The 16,967-nt window shown below is 35.0% G+C and overlaps 3 pseudogenes; 1 reads left to right on the top strand and 2 right to left on the bottom strand.

Annotated features, from left to right (window-relative positions):
- Positions 1-643: 643 nt before the first annotated feature.
- On the top strand, positions 644-3,361 carry LOC149175940 (cinnamoyl-CoA reductase-like SNL6; annotated as a pseudogene).
- A 3,642-nt stretch (positions 3,362-7,003) lies between these two features.
- On the bottom strand, positions 7,004-7,369 carry LOC149175941 (pentatricopeptide repeat-containing protein At2g03880, mitochondrial pseudogene; annotated as a pseudogene).
- Positions 7,370-7,428: 59 nt separating this feature from the next.
- LOC149175942 (putative pentatricopeptide repeat-containing protein At3g13770, mitochondrial pseudogene) lies at positions 7,429-8,170 on the bottom strand (annotated as a pseudogene).
- Positions 8,171-16,967: the final 8,797 nt, after the last annotated feature.

The following is a 16,967-nucleotide window of genomic DNA, read 5'->3' on the forward strand; positions in this document are numbered from 1 at the left end:
GAAAAGAGATATGCCAATTGACCATCAATTGGGTCAACAAAAGTGATGTGCTAATTAGCTACAAAGTTGAGTCAGTCAACCAAAAAGACACATTAACTAAACAATTGAATTAATTGACCATCAAGTCATATTAACCAATGAAATTTTTCTAGTCAGATGCATAGATGAGTCAATTAAGTATTCTGATTAGTTGACTATCTACAAAAATTCACCAATATAATGGGAGTAGTCTACCCAAGTGGAGGAATTGCCCAGTTTCCGTCGCCAGCCGGAAAAACCTCTGGCTCCGGCCGCCGACAATTCCTCCGCCCTCCGCCACCCTCTGCGGCCTCCGCCCAGCTCCGCCACCCTCCGCATTAATGTCGACGACTGACAGATTCCTAACAGACATTCCGATTTCCATCGCGTCTTGCTGCCGGGAAGTTAATTCACCATGGAATTTGAATTCTGAAATAACCCGCGGGCTACTCCCTCACCAATTCCTCCACCTGGGTAGACTACTCCCTGCCATTCAACTTCACACAGAAGCCAATCCCATGAATCCAGTGAACGCTCCTACCATGGTCGACCACACAGACTCTTTTACTTATGTCTCTCTCTTGCAGGCTTGCATTCGGAAAAACGATTTGTGGAGAGAGCAGCCATGCTGGTGTTTACCTCTGGTCTGAACCCCTCTAAGGGCAATGGCAAGGCCGTCTGTGTCATGGATGTGTCTAGTTATGTAGGCTTGTGGATTGTTCAGGGCCTTCTGCAATGAGGCTATTCAGTGCACGCCACTGTGCAGAGAGATGCTGGTATGTTTATTTATTTAAAAAAGAACAAGATTTTTTTAGTTTCTTGATAAATTTCACGTTAAGATGAATCTATGAATTTAAGATTTTAACCCAAGTTTGATGCATTACCCTTTTTTTCAAACCCCTAAGAATAAATATAGGAAAGTTGCGTCATCCCATCCCTATTTTGAATTCCCAGTCACCTTGAAATTGAGATGAAGGTTTTCACATTTCTTTTTGATTGAACTTATAGTATGCTGGCATTCTTCATTGACGATTTTAAATGGTGGCAGGCGAAGTTGAGTCTCTCAGAAAATTGCATGGAGATCGATTACAGATCTTCTATGCGGACGTCTTGGATTATCACAGCATTATTGATGCGCTCAAGGGTTGTTTTGGTCTGTTCTATACCTTTGAACACCCTCAGAGTGCTGCAGGTTATGATGTAAGTTAGTGAACCTTTGAATTAAGGATGTGGGCATTTTGGTATATGTATTGGAAGGGTTGAATATTGATAGATGTGGACTTGTGTAATACAGGAAGTGATGGCAGAACTTGAAGTACAAACAGCCCACAATGCATTGGAAGCGTGTGCTCAGACCGAGACCATTGAGAAAGTTGTGTTCACTTCTTCTGTGGCTGCAACAATTTGGAGAGATGGAGACTACAAGGTTAATGCCCTTGATGAGAGGCATTGGAGTGATGCAAATATTTGCAAGAAATTGAAGGTCTATATATATAATTTTTAAATGACAAAATGTTAATTTTAGTATACAATCTAAGTAAAGTGCACTGATTTATCACTTTTTCCTTTTAACTTGTTAACGATATCTAACTGAATGGTATATTCGATAGCGTTGGTCTGATTAGTTGCTTAATCTAGTAAGTAACTCAGAAGTTTGCATCTAAAGTTGCTTTGATCAGATTAGTTAATCTAATAAATAACTTCAACGTTTGCATCTACAGTTTTTCAAGGCCAGCTACAATAGTAGTTTTCCAAGGCGATGGAATCCATGACAGTAGTATATTTAATATGAGCTAAACATGTCATTTGTAAAAATTGTATCTGGGTGGGGAAAAGCATAATTTCTCCTTCCAATCTAAAGAAATAAATCCAATTGACTCTTTCATATTTTAGTTTGTCCACCATCATTTTACTGAGCTATACAATGCATCTTGCTTCAGCCTTCTCTCAGTCCATGAATCCATATCCAATTAGCTTTTGGCTTTTTGAAATTGCTCAAATGATAATACATGCTACATATTCATCTTGCTTCTCTCAGTCCATGAATCCATATCCAATTAGCTTTTGGCTTTTTAAAATTTCTCAAATGATAATACATGCTACATATTGCAGATAACCCTGCAATAATCCATATCCAATTGATCTTTTGCCTCTTAAGATTGCTGAAATGATACCACATCATAGACAACAGAGTGCATATATCTTCTCTATATGCAACAATCCATATCCAATTCATTTTTGTCCTTGAAGTTGCCCAGGTTATAAATTCATCAAATAATGAGAAAGTCTAGATATGTAACCTTTGTCTAAATCTTTGGTGCATACTGAATCAGGGCTAAAATGGCTTTGTGCTAAGTATATATATTTTTACAGAGAGAACCTAAATACATTGTGGTGCGGTATTCATCATTTTTTTGAAGGGGTATATGTATAAAATTTGGGTGTTTCTCAAAGATTGTGGAGTTCAAAGCTATACAGTTTAATAACAGTATTCTGAACCTTGCAGTGATCTGTGGTATTATGTTCTAATTATACAATATTTCCTGTTCACAGTTGTGGTACGCATTAGCCAAGACACTATCAGAGAAGGCTGCATGGGCGATGGCCATGGACAGGGGGTTGAATATGGTGACAATCAACTCATCTCTGATTGTGGGACCTGGTATCACATACAAAAGCTCAGGATCTACCATTGCATATCTTAGAGGTGAGGGTGAGAGATCTGCATATCAAATAGACTCTGCTCTAGAACGTACAAATATGGTATAGTAATCCCTTGGAGAGGATCTAATCTATGGAAGTGCAAAATATTAGCTAGTTTATTTACAATGGCTAGTCTTTGTGATCGCAGGGGCTGCACAAATGTATGAGAAGGGCACTTTAGCTAGTGTAGACATAAGGTTTCTAGCGGATGCACATATATGTGCTTATGAAGATCCATCTGCCTATGGGAGATATATATGTTTCAATCAAATAGTCAGTAATGCAGAAGATGCTGTCAATTTAGCACAGAGTTTGCAACACCTGATACCATTCCCTGATAGGTACAGAGCAATTAATTATTCTTCAGATATTAAAATCACTGAAGATTTTGTATCTTCAAGATTTAAATTGGGTTGCTTACCTAATGATATTTTATCTTAGCTATTATGTCACAATGAAATTAATCATACATAGATACTGTCCAAAGATAGTCATGAATTCATTATTTATTTGATTTTTTTCATAATTTGGTAACAGATTTGAAGACTCGACGGTTTGCCAAGAGCGTCTGAGTAATAAGAAGCTGACTGGATTAATGGTTGGATATGGAAACCATGCAACCCTAAGTAGCAAACTGTAAAGGGAAGGGGGGAGCTTTTCCCCATGTTATAGCTTAACAACAGCCATCAATGAGGGGCACAAGAAAACTTGGGGAGTTTACATGTTCAAACTATATCCATTTTTGTACATAATGTAATGTAATTTTCACTTCAAGGTTTGTTGGATAGTTGGCAATAAGTCGATTTCCTTCACTACAAGCACCAGCCTTCATTTGATAGTTGGCAATAGCCCTAAGTCGATTTCCATAACGACTAGCATTAAAGTTTAAGCATGTGACTAAGGCTCTCTACCGTATGCAAAAAAAAAGCATGTGACTAAGGCTCTCTACCGTATGCAAATTTTTTTGGTTAATTTACGAAGTAAAATCAAATTCATGATTCCTTGCAAGGAAAAGTGAAAGCAAGCTTTGTTGATGGGCTGTTTTGTGTGAATAAAAAGTGGATACCTCACACTCTGGAATTGTTTTATCATTATGAAAGTTCCTCCTGTTTGTTTTACCATTATGGGAAGTTACACTTTTTAAGCATCAGCTATTTTATGAATGGAATGGGAAGTTACACTTCTTCTGTTTTATGGAGTGTGTAATGTTCGCTTATATGTGGCAATTTTGTTACAGGAGGGTTGTTTTTTTTTTCTGTCTTTATAATTTCGTATAAATTGATAGCATCTTTATATATTGGGATGGTAAATTCTTCAATTACAAGATAAAAAATAGAATACTGCTCTGTCTTGGAAGATCGAACTTTTATTTTTAATTTTTTATTATTTAAAGTATAGAATGGATTCGGTTTTTGGAGCTAATGGAAGATAAATTTCCATTTCTTTTTCTAATATATTTGGGTTTTGGTTCATTAATATATTTTATAACATGAAAGAGAAGCTTCTTAATTAAATAAAAAACAAACTATTTATATATCTTATGAATAATTTTTGTTAGGATTAAAACAAACTCTACAAACATTCTCACTTTTTTTTTGTAATTTTAAAGTTATTAATTTTTATTTTATATTTGTCAATATTTTAAATAATTTTTTATTATTAAAAATATATTTTTAAATATATAAATAAATTCACTTTTTTAAAAACTAATTGAGTCTACTTGCTTTCTGTAAGTAGTTTTTACTTTCAAATATTTCTCCATAAATTTGAACTTTTAGATTTCAAGAATATTAAATTCACATAAAGTAACTAATTCACATTTCACATCTCAACTATATAAGAAAATATTACTTTGTTAAATTTTTTTTTAGGATTGATTAATTTTTTCACATATATCTTGAAAATAAACTAAGGGAAAGATAAGCACTAGTTTTTATTTTTTAGAAGGGTCCCCATTTATTTAGCTTTATTTCTAAAACTAAATAAAAAGGGGGGTTGTTGCTGGCCACAACAGGGCCATAACTCTTACTTCCTTTTACTTGCATCAATTTCCATTCAAAGATAGAGATACCATTGATACAATTTCAACATTTTCCATTTATTAATAGAAGTTTAATTTCACTATATCTCTGTGTTTTGGTTATAAATATGTATCGTTCCCTTCATAAATTCGAATCATTACAATCAAGTGAAATCTCTTAATACTCGATGACTAATTTAATCTTTAACTCTTTCCTAACTTGACCATCGTGTGGACATCATTAACCTTAATTACATGTGAAAACCCTTTAGACAAGATGTATTTCGTAGGATTCTAAATAGGGTGCAATTGATGATGGTGAATGTGGTACAAGGGAAATGATGTTTCAAGAGCTAGAGATTATTTTTCTTTTTGTCTTTTTATATGCTTGGTTCTTTCTTTCCTTCTTTTTAATCTGAGAATGGGGTTGGGAGAAACTGGGTTTTATAGCAAGGTGGCATGTCTCATGTGCATGATGTGACTTTAGTTGCTTCTACCTCGAGCATTTTTTTTAGCTCTTTGATTTTTATTTAGACATTCTTATACCTAATAATTTTCCTTTTTATTTTGAACCTTGCAACAATACATATGATAACTCAAGCATGGAAGGAGAAGTGATGATAATGCATGAAAATGTTGATGAAGTGATGGGGTGTGCAAAATGAGTAGGGAAAATGATGTAAAACACCTACCTTGGTTTCTAGTAGTTCAACTTGATTCATAAGGTGATACATTATCTAGAGGTAAATTATGAACAAACCATGGTACAACATGGTAAAAGACAAGAATTTAAAGTGTTATGAGCCAGTATAGAATATACCAATGATTACCATATATCACAACCCACATCCAAAAAGCAACATCATCATGTGTGAGAGGACGAACATAGAGTGCATCACAGTTTGGTATAATCTCTCTCTCCTAAGCACCTGACATCACAAGGGTCAACTAAGTATGTTAAAAACATCTCTGGCAAATGTCCATGGAAATTCCATAGATCTTATTTATGGAACTGTTGGTTCTGATACAAAACACAAGTGAATTGATTCTCTAGCTACCCCGGAAAGTCAAAGGATAACAGGAACAAAGCAATAAAGAAAAAAAATATGACTTGGAGAACTTGGGAGTCAGACATGGACAACAATACTAGTAGGACAATAAACATCATTGATGATATTTCAAGATTTTCCAATTATATTCAACAATGCAACCAATCATTGAATCTGGTTATTGCTGAAATGGCAATTTCTTTGAAAGTTACAATTGATTCCTCACTCATCCAAATAGGGAGACTTCTAAGTCCACCAAACAGCATGTTAGAAAAACAGGACTATTGCCAAGATGTAATATCAAGGTCACTCCTTTTCTTGTCATTCTAATCTCATCGAAGACACTAAATTTCAAGGGCTCTCCAAACTATTGAGAATAAACAATTTATTCTAGTATAATCATTCATGTATTTGGTTTAGCTCGTAATGCTAAATGTATCATTGAGCTGGATCTGAAACTCCCCAGCTTGCATGTTGGGCCAGTAAATGTATTCATGTAACTTTTCCACTTCCATGATTACCATGGACAATCTTTTAAAGACCAAGGGGAGAAAACGAATGCTATGGAACTTCTCCAAGGTTTAACATATGTTGATTGCAGGATTGATGAATTTCTTGTTGTAGTTACCCTAGAGGAGATTCAAAGCACACCCGTAGCAAGCACCATGTGATTAGATATTTTTGGATCTATATTTATTCCTTTGCCATGACAAGGAATAGACATTTTGTCCCTCATAACTCAGCCACCTCAGAAGCTGCATGATACAGTTAGGGCATGTCATCTCAGTGATAAGTCTGAGACGAATTAAATAAAAGAATGGTATCTGAGCCTGGTAGCAATTTAACAAGGTATCCATGACTCGATGTCTTGCAGAGTGAATGAGAAGGCTGTTGACTGGAGTTGAATTATTTGACAGTTATGATAACAATTTCATTGGTTTGATTAAAACATGTTTAGTGAAAATGCTTGCTCCTTGTCTTAAAAATGAAGCTTATCTTTACGTTTTGAACAATGCAAGGTCGGTAGAGGGAATTCATATCTCTAGTTTTGCAAACCACTTGGGCTTTTGATTGAGGGAAGTATGGAAGTCATTTGCTATATAAATTAAAGTCTGCTCCTCATTTTTGCATACAGCCTTGAAAACTAGATCAAAACATGCCCTGTTCACTTCATCTCTGAAAACAATCTCTATAACCTCTTTGGTCATGTATGTCACCTCTCACCCAAAAGGAAGGCATGCACCTGTTTGTTGGCCTCAATCCAACTGCATCCAGGAGTTTTTTTAACTCCTCTGACTTTCATTATTTTTCTAACCTTTTCAATGTCACGCCATCTACCAGCCATAGCATATATGTTTGAGAGAAGCACATAAGGTGCATCATCTCTCACATCCAACTCAAAAAGGTCTTTTGCCACGGATTCTCCTAACTCTATATTGCTATGTATTCTGCAGGCTCCAAGCAAACACATCCAAACAGATGCATCAGGTTTGATTGGCATTTTATTGATAAAGCCTTCTGCTTCATCTAGCTTCCCAATATGGCTAATCAGGTCAACCATGCAGCAGTAGTGCTCCATCGCAGGTATGATGTGATAATAGTCCCTCATGCAATTGAAGTATTGAAGGCCCTCATAGACTAGGCCTGCATGATAGCAGGTAGACAAAACACAAACCATTGTGATATGGTTTGGTTTTACATCACAAGATTTCATTTTTTCAAAGAGTGTGATGGCCTCACTTACATAGCCATGCATGGCATATCCTAGGGCATATGTTTTAGAGTTTGGCTTCATACCCACAAGCCACATTTTCTTGAAAAGCTCCATGGCCTCCTCTGCCTGCCCATTCTGCGCATACCCTGCAATCAACGCTGTCCAGGATATGACGTCTCGTTCACACATTTTGTCAAACATATAGCATGCATCCTCTATGCTGCCACATTTTGTATACATATCTATCGGGGCATTCGCCACAAATACATCACTCTGCAATCTGCTTCTTCTGATCTCTTCATGAATGTCCAGTGCTTCTCTGATGTCTGCAGAATCCACGCAAGCAGGGAGTACACTGGCGAATGTGAACTTGTTGGGTTTGATCCCTTCTCGCCGCATGAGGAAGAACAACCGTAAAGCCTCGTGGGCTACCCTCTGCCTGGCATAACCCGCGATCATCACAGTCCACGAACATACATCACGTTTGGGTATTTGATCAAAAACTTTGCGAGCATCCGCCAGGCTCCCACATCTGACATAGACGTTGAGGAGAGTGTTGTGTAAATGTGTGACAAGTATAAATCCTATCTGAGTGATTTGTGCATGGAGTAATTTGCTCTCTCCCAAATCGTTTTTTCTGAATGCAAGCCCGCAAGAGAGAGACATAAGTAAAAGAGTCTGTGTGGTCGAACATGGCAAGAGCGTTCACTGGATTCATGGGATTGGCTTCTGTGTGAAGTTGAATCACAGGGAGTAGTCTACCCAGGGGAGGAATTGGTGAGGGAGCAGCCCACGGGTTATTTCTGAATTTAAATTCCATGGTGGATTAACTTCCCGGTGGCAAGACGCGATGGAAATCAGAATGTCTATCAGGAACTTATCTGTCGTCGACATTAATGTGGAGGGTGGCGGAGCTGGGCAGAGGCCACGGAGGGTGGTGGAGGGCAGAGGAATTGTCGGTAGCCGAAGCTGGAGGTTTTTCCAGTCAGCGGGCAATTCCTCCACCTGGGTAGACTACTCCAATATAATGTGTTAGTTAACTACATGGTCAATCTAGTCGATTGTCTAGTTGAATCAACCAATAGAGTATGCTAGTCCACTATCATAATGTAAAAAATCAACCATGTAGTCTATCGAATTGACTAATTAGTTGATTCAACTAACCATATTTTCTATAATTCCTCTTATGTGTTTTTCCTTTGGTCCATGCATGATCAATGTTGAAATTAATGTTGTAATACCACTATGGTAGTCTACTAGGTACCCTTTATCCACCATCAAGAGTTTGGGTTAGATATGAATTGTGATTTTCCCTCTGTTAGCACTCAGATACCAATTTTTTTCCTTAAATCTTATTTACAATGGCGAATTAGTCATTGAATATAACTAACCTATTCACTATACACAAAAACCCATTCCCTATTGACCACCCATCAACTATATAGTTAATTCAACCATCTATTTACTAAATGCATGGCAACCCATTGACCATACGCATGGTTTACTACCTACTCACTATATGGTCAAGTCTACCATCCATAAAAAATATATGTAGGATTTTTACCGATTGATTATATATGATAATTATTACCACCTAGCATCGATTCCACAATGTTGCACCTAATTCTTCTAATGCCAACTATGTTCACCACTTTTGTCACATTACGAGATCTCATACAACCAAATGGGTATCTATGGTAGCTTAAAAACTTCTATTCATGCATATCTAACAAAAAATATATGATATGCAACAATATTTACAATTAAAACAATAATATGGCCACGCATATCCACATAAATACATGAACAATGCACAAACATAAGATAACACAACATTTTATACATATAAATAGGAATATAATGCTTATCTTTGTAAATATCCCGATCGGTCATAGACCTCATACATTCCATGTAGCCAACATCATTTCTCTAAATATCTCAACGGTGGATCAATGTCGCATTGGGGCTACGACTGCAGTAGAGAAAAGGCTCACCTAGAGCCAATAATAGTTATACAATCTATAACAAACAAGTAATCCCAACCACCAACCCTATTATTCTCCCTCACTAAAATTCATGCACCCCCTAGCTTGCACAACCCATGGTAATGAACCACCTTATTTGATTGTATAGTCCTTCAGTCTATGTCACTATCCTTCAAAGGCTCCCAACATAGTATAGCAAAGAAGTCTTAAAGTATTGTAGCTCTAGGAGTTCCAGTTCCCATCAGATGTCTTCCAAGCACCCCTCAAGCATGACACTAAGTAGTCCTACCCAACTAATTCCCCCTAGAAGCTCTATAATTTCTAAAGACATGCAAGGAGAATTGGCCAAATAATCCCACCTAGGATTCACAATGGTTTTACCAAGTCATAAGACTCAATGGTTATATAAGCTCACTTACCCTTCAATCTCAAGCATGAACTAGGGAAGTACTAATGAGAATGATGTTCCAATGATGGTCATATGATGAAAAGGAAAATGGAGAGAAAAATCGGAGAATGATGAAAAATAAGGCTTAACTATGCATGTGGTCTTTTTTCCAAATGTTGCCCAAAGAAATTACCCTCGCCACCTAAGAACTCATTCAACTACCCATCCACTTACTGTTTGGACTTAGTTATACATCCCCTTTATGATTTTGGGTTATTGCCACAAGTCAATTTTAGAATATCATATTATTTATATGGCTTAGGAACCATCTCATGATTCCACCCCGTCACCTTTCCCTCTTGTAGATTCATAAACCCCTATATCTCATTTCTAAAGTGGTATGTTGTAGTAAAATATTTTATTAATATTAGTGTGATTTATATTACATGTCTAGAATTATTGGCCTTTCTCAATATAAGATCTCAAACCTTGGTGACACAAGCACTTTGGCCTCAAAACATATAAACATAGTCATGCATGCCTCAAAACAAATATATACACATGGATGTGTATGTTGAACAAAACCTGATTCACCAACCTAGTAAAATATTTACAAATACATACAAGGGGTCATCTTGGGGGTTATATAATGGTTTGGGGTAAACATAAATCCCTGATGTTGTATTTGTTACATGTAAACCACCACTTATAATAATGTAATGAGTTTTTAAACTTATGTAGTTTGAGTTCTCAGAATTAATTAGAAAATACATAGCAATAGTGTTTTCCAACAACATTCCAAATCCAAAAATCGTGTCCATCTTCAGGACAAGCAGTCAAATGAAGGAGAGACAATGGAAAAAGATAAATAGGAAATAGTAGGGAAAATTATAATATTGGTATACAATTTTAATTAAATTAATAATTAGATATATTTCTTTATGGTTTTTCTTTTATTTCATTATTATTATTTTATTTTATTTTTCATTTATTAAATCTCTTTTTTCTTAAGTTTTCATTATATTTTTCTAAAATTTAGTTTTTTCGTTTTTGCGTCTTGTAGGGTTTCCTTTGTTTGGTGGGTTTGCTTCCCCTTTGGGCTAGTTGACCTCTTTGGCCTCTTGGAGTTTTGTTTACATTATCTATTTCTCTTTTTCCATTCTCTCTTTCATTCAACTATTTTCCCTAGAGATGGACGCAATTTTGGGATCCAAAGTGTTGACAGAAGTAACTATCACTATGGATCTTATAATTTATTATGAAAATAATGTAATGGTTAAGAGAAAACTATAAAAATATAGATGAATGATTATGAGTTATGATTGACTGATAAAATGGAGTAACACACTCTAAACATGAAAGGATGAAGACAAAGATGATGTAAGAAGACTAGAGCTGCAAAAAGTGCAACCAAAGAGATAAGAAGAAGAAGAAGACTAAATAAAGTCCAACTCCATACAAATGCAAGTTTTACATTTAGAGGGGGTGTTAGAATAGATAATGTAAAATTTGTTAGTTTGAATAAATGCACCATCAACTAGCATGAATAGCATGAATAGATCACTTATGAGTATAGATCATGTAATGACAAAGTAGACAATATATCCATCTATTTCTACTTTTAGGGGAGAGTTTATAACTGAATGATGATGGAAAATAAAGCTCAAAATAGTAGCTTGAATGTGATGCCTAGTGGGGATTGTGGAAATATGATCAATAAGAAAAATAGGCTCATCATTAATGATTCTGAGATTTTCACAACAATATCTAAGATTAAATGAAGCAAATTACACTTCTCCTTTTCTTTTCTTTCTGAATCTATTAGAATTGGTAGCTAATTGGGATTAATTAGATGAGGCACAAGTTCAAATTTGACCAATTGTTATTATAATTAAAATAATAGACCAATACTTGGCCCACACATTATCTCTCTCTCTCTCTCACACACACACACACACACACACACAAAAGTACACACACGCGCATGTGCACGCGCGTGTGCGTACATGCATGTGCACATGCACACAAACACACATATACACATGATAGGTTCCCTCAATGTGCTTTGAATCATTGGCTTTGAGATAACATGTTCATAGATTTCAATGTTGGGAAATTATGGTTGGATGAATTTTTATTCAAAATATTTTGTAGTTCATGGATTTTTATTTAAATAAAAGTAATTGTTGTGCCAAAATAAAAAAGAGGTCAATCATTGCATTCACACATTACAAACTATTTCATGACACACAATTTATAAGCACATTTTTTAACATTTAACTAGATTTTGAGAATTTTGAAATATTTTTTAGAATATATTTATCCACGTGCATTCACATCCTCCCTCCTTACCTTCCTTTAACCATAACAAACTTGTCTATGACTTTATTTGTGCATCAACCCTCACACCAAAAACCTATTTTTTTCTTAAACTTTTAAATTTAAATCTTCTCCCCTGTTGGAGGGCACCTAACCATGGGAATTGTATGACAATTTTGATATGAGTGCAAGTGGTTTAATTAGGGATGGAAATACAACCCCCATTTGGCAAGTTGCGTGCATGAAGGATAATACACATATGGGAATGTTTGAGGTTAGATTGTGGGAGGTTTTAGGCATTATGGAGTTTTATGTGTGAGAGATCTGGGAAGGACATTAAGTCTTACAAATTGCCTTCAAGTTGATTTCAAGCATAATTATGGGGAATTCTATGAAGTATATGGGAAATTATGATACAGGGTGGTCAAAGCAAACCAAAATTTGGGTTGGTGATTTATGTTGGTCTCTAGTTGATTGGATACCTAAGTATGATAGGTTTTGTTCAACTTTCCTTTAGCTCATAGTGTGTTAAGTGTAAATCCACTCCATTTTAGTGGTGCTTTTACTAGTGTTTCCTTTACTTTTGGTCTTGGTTGTCTTAAAGTATCGAGTTACCAGCGCAAAGCAAATATTTAGGAAATAATGTCATTGATCACTAGATTAATCATGGCTATCAATTAGAAGGTGGAAATTCTCAAGTTCGTTATTGTTAGCATAAAGGCTATAACAAGATTGGCTCAAAGGTTTGATTTGGTGGTAATTTATTTGTTCGCTAGCCTATTAATTTTAAGTTTCTCAATTATTTTCCTCTACATTTGGCTTTGTTTTATTGTATATTGGTTTTTCTTCTCTTCTCTATGCCTTTTTTTGGCTCTTGGGTTGTTTTTCTTGATTTCTCACTAATCTAGTTTCCTCATGCAGGTATTCTATTAGGCTCTAGCTTTTTCCCACTTTTCCACGACGATTAGAGGGATTTCTATTAGTCTAGAGGTATCAAAAAGGAAACCTTCTTCTATGCTTGGTGAGAAATTTTATTGGTTTCTACCTACCTCTGTTTTGTTCTCTCCCCTATGTTCTAGTTTTTGGCTCACTCACTTAAATTTTCTTTGTATATATTCTACTTTCAATTTCCCCTTATCATGGCACATCGAAGGGCCTCCTCTAGTCGCAAATAACGTAGAAGAGGTGGAGCCACCTCTCCCATTGGTCATGAAACTATTCAACCATTATCTTTTTAGCCTTGGGCTCAAGCTGCTGCTTGTTGTTCTATGACTAAAGTTATCGAGTTTATAGCAAAAGAAATTTCCAGAAAAATATTTGAGGTTGAGGAGATGGTATGTCAGAGTTGCAAATTCTCTTGGATCATTAGGTTGACATGACACAAGGAATTTGATCCTAGAGATTGGTAATTATACTTGGGCTCTTAAAACTTCATATATGCAAACTATGAATCTCTATTGGCAAAATTAAACCCTCATGGGTAGGGTTCTCACGGATCAATCAGGCACACATCAAGAAATATCAGTATGTATTACAAAGATGATGGAAAAAGTGGAAAGGCTAGACAAAAATGTTTTTGTGTTGGCCAGAAATATAGAGAACCTATCTTTCACCTCCTCTAACGAAGATAGTGAACCTCCTCTACCAATACAGGTGGACCCCCCCTTAAGCTAACATGATCAAGCGAGCCAGGTTTTATGGTATGACCTTTTATTATGAAATTATTATAGCTATGGTTGCCAATTTTTGGCATAAAAATTCTGCTAGGTTTGTTTACAATTTAATGATAGACTCATAGATTTTGTGATATGTAATATTAAGACTTTGAACCTTTAATACTGGTCTAGTTTCCCAAGTGGTAGCCAAGTATCCCACGGAAAACTAGGATGTACTTTTTTTTTTTAAATTAATATAAAGTGTCAAATCATACCCAAAAAAACTTTAAATTCTCATACAAACTTCATAAACTAACCCACTCAAGTTGTTTGTATAAATTGTTATCTTAAATTTTCAACAAAATATCTCTTAGATGTCATTAACACATAAATAATAACTAGCCTAGACCCATCTTAACTTCATATCCACCAAGTGTCTAGAGGGATCTAATCTCTTTTCACTCTAAAAGAAGTTTGCATATCAATATATTTGATCCCTCTTATCCCATGGTAGATTCGGAGTTAAGATGGATTTAGTCTGGTTCAATTCCCCCCTTTAAATATGTTATATTCCACATGAATACCATGGGTTCTTATAAACCTAGAGCTCGAAAGCAACTAATAACTTGAGCAAGTCAAGTTCACCTTAACTACTAAAGAATAATTAATAATAATAATAATAATAATAATAATAATAATAATAATAATAATTATTTTATTTTATTTTGACTGAGTCAAAATGTTTACAAGAAACTTCATTACATTATGTTACACATCTCTACCATATGGGGCTGGAGAGTGGCTCTAGGTGCAACAATATTGCATAACAATAAGAACAAGATGTAATACAAAAACAATAAGAAGAAATTTTGAAACTAGACAAAAAACATAATGTCATAGCACTAATTCAACAATCAATTATATTAAATAATATACTTTATTAAAAAATAAAAAAATGTCTTTATTACGTTGTATTCTAACTAATAAATGAAATTATTTTTTAATTGGAATCTAGAAATATAATTTTTAGCAAGATTGTGTTTTCTTGTTATTTAAAATATATTTTTGAATGCATAAATGGATTCAACACCCTAAAATCTGAATCTTTATAAATTAAACAACTTAAACTTATGATTTTTAAAAATATGTACCAGATTTTGAACAAAATTGACCAAAAAAATGGTAAAAGAAGGAACATTTTGTCTATTAGTTAGACTATGCAGTTTATTATGAAAGAAATTGTGAGCAGCAGTCATGATGCACAAAAAACTATTCCTATATTACTTCCGAAGCCAAATTACAAGCCATATAAATAGTGTTCATGAGATCCAACAGATTCCAAACAAGGAGAATATTGTTGAGAAAATATCTCAACAAACTCCAACAACCAACCAACATAATCTATCAATTTACTAATGTAAGCATTATTTCCAAGTCCCCCCTTTAATTCTTACATTACATCATTACAAATATTAATACAAAAATGACAAATTACAATTTCCCTGTCACAATAGTTTGACTGGTCTTCCTCAACACTTATACCCACTGTGAAGTTTCTCGGACAATGCTCTTTTCAACACCATCATCTTCGAGCTTCCCATTCAACTCATTTAAGACATAACCCTCCGTAACCATCTTTCATGAACTTTGTATAATTGATGCTTCTAAATCTCTCCCAAAAGACAATCTCGATACTAGGGAGTCAATTATGCAACTGAATTTTCTACACACATGGATCTCATAACATAATCTCTGTAACTGATTCTTTTGAAGCCCGAAGCACAATAAGAAGCCCGAAGCACAATAAGATCCGTCAGCATATAACAAATTCATATAATCAAATTAGCTATACATTTTCTGGGCACTTTAAAATATTAATATCCACTAATTTGAACTCTATTTCCATATTCAATAATTGGTTTTGCATCTTCAATTTAAAAACAAAAAATACACACATATATTTATTCCTCTAATTATTGGGCATCGTCTAAGTGATGATTCGCCATAATTAGTAGCAATAAAACCTGTCTGGTTACGCCAAAAGAGATTTTGCTTTCTTTTTCATCGGGTAAGAGACCTCCAACTGCACTCTCTATATTAAAACCAACCAGTATTCTCCCTCCCTTTTACAGAGATGCCTGAGTATTATAATATTGGATAAACCTAGAAACCGTGATGCCAGAGTTGTTAAAAAAATGGGGACTGGAGCCTCCCACTACTATCCTCTCATCGATCCATACTTGGACTGGAGTGATGCATTTTGAACATAGTGGAAGGTGTCGGTACAATGAATCGCTGCAATGCCAAATTTAAATCACTGCTTCGAATGGCTAACGAGTATGCTTTCGAGGTAACGACTCCAGCAGAAGACAGATAGAACAGGGCCGGCACCGATGAAGAAATCGAGTTCTTGAACCAGAAGTTGGATACACAACTCTGCGAGGTCTATGTTTTAATCGACATCCTGCGCACGATCGAAAGCCTCCCGTCGTCAATTCACGAAACCAATAAATTTACGTTAAACAATTAATCTAATCTATGACTTCAAGGCTCCCATCTGGCAATTAAATCAAATAAAGAGGGAGAAAGAACTCAGTTGATGATAGGCGTTGGTGATGTTGTTGTTGCTTCAGCGTTATTACAAACACACACAAATCTTGTTAATCTACTTATTTAACTATCAGATTTTACATCCTGGGCTCTCTTTTGAGGGAGGAGTTGGGTTTATATGGGGCTCTGATATCAAAAAAAAAATTGTAGTTATGATGAATACAAAATTATTCTTGTATTATTTTTAACAGATTCCAAACAAGGAGAATATTGTTGAGAAAATTTATCAACAAAATTACAACAACCAACCAACCTAATCTATCAAGTTGTTAATGTAAGCATTATTTCCAAATATTATAAAATGCACCAACACCCCATCTCATTCAGCTTTGCTTTCATCTCTCACTGGAAATTATACAGATATAATATTATTTGTGAGAACTTGAAACTAATTAAACACAAGTGAACTTTTATTACCTGTAAAATGTATGAAATTAGAATACTTACAAAACTAAAATATAGAAAAAATTAAGTAAATCATAGTTAAAACTTGCTTGTGTGAGGTA

This window comes from Pinus tabuliformis, chromosome 4_1 (genome assembly GCF_031772625.1).
Source record: "Pinus tabuliformis cultivar Carrire ecotype Pingquan chromosome 4_1, CPIR1, whole genome shotgun sequence".
NCBI lineage: Eukaryota > Viridiplantae > Streptophyta > Pinopsida > Pinales > Pinaceae > Pinus > Pinus tabuliformis.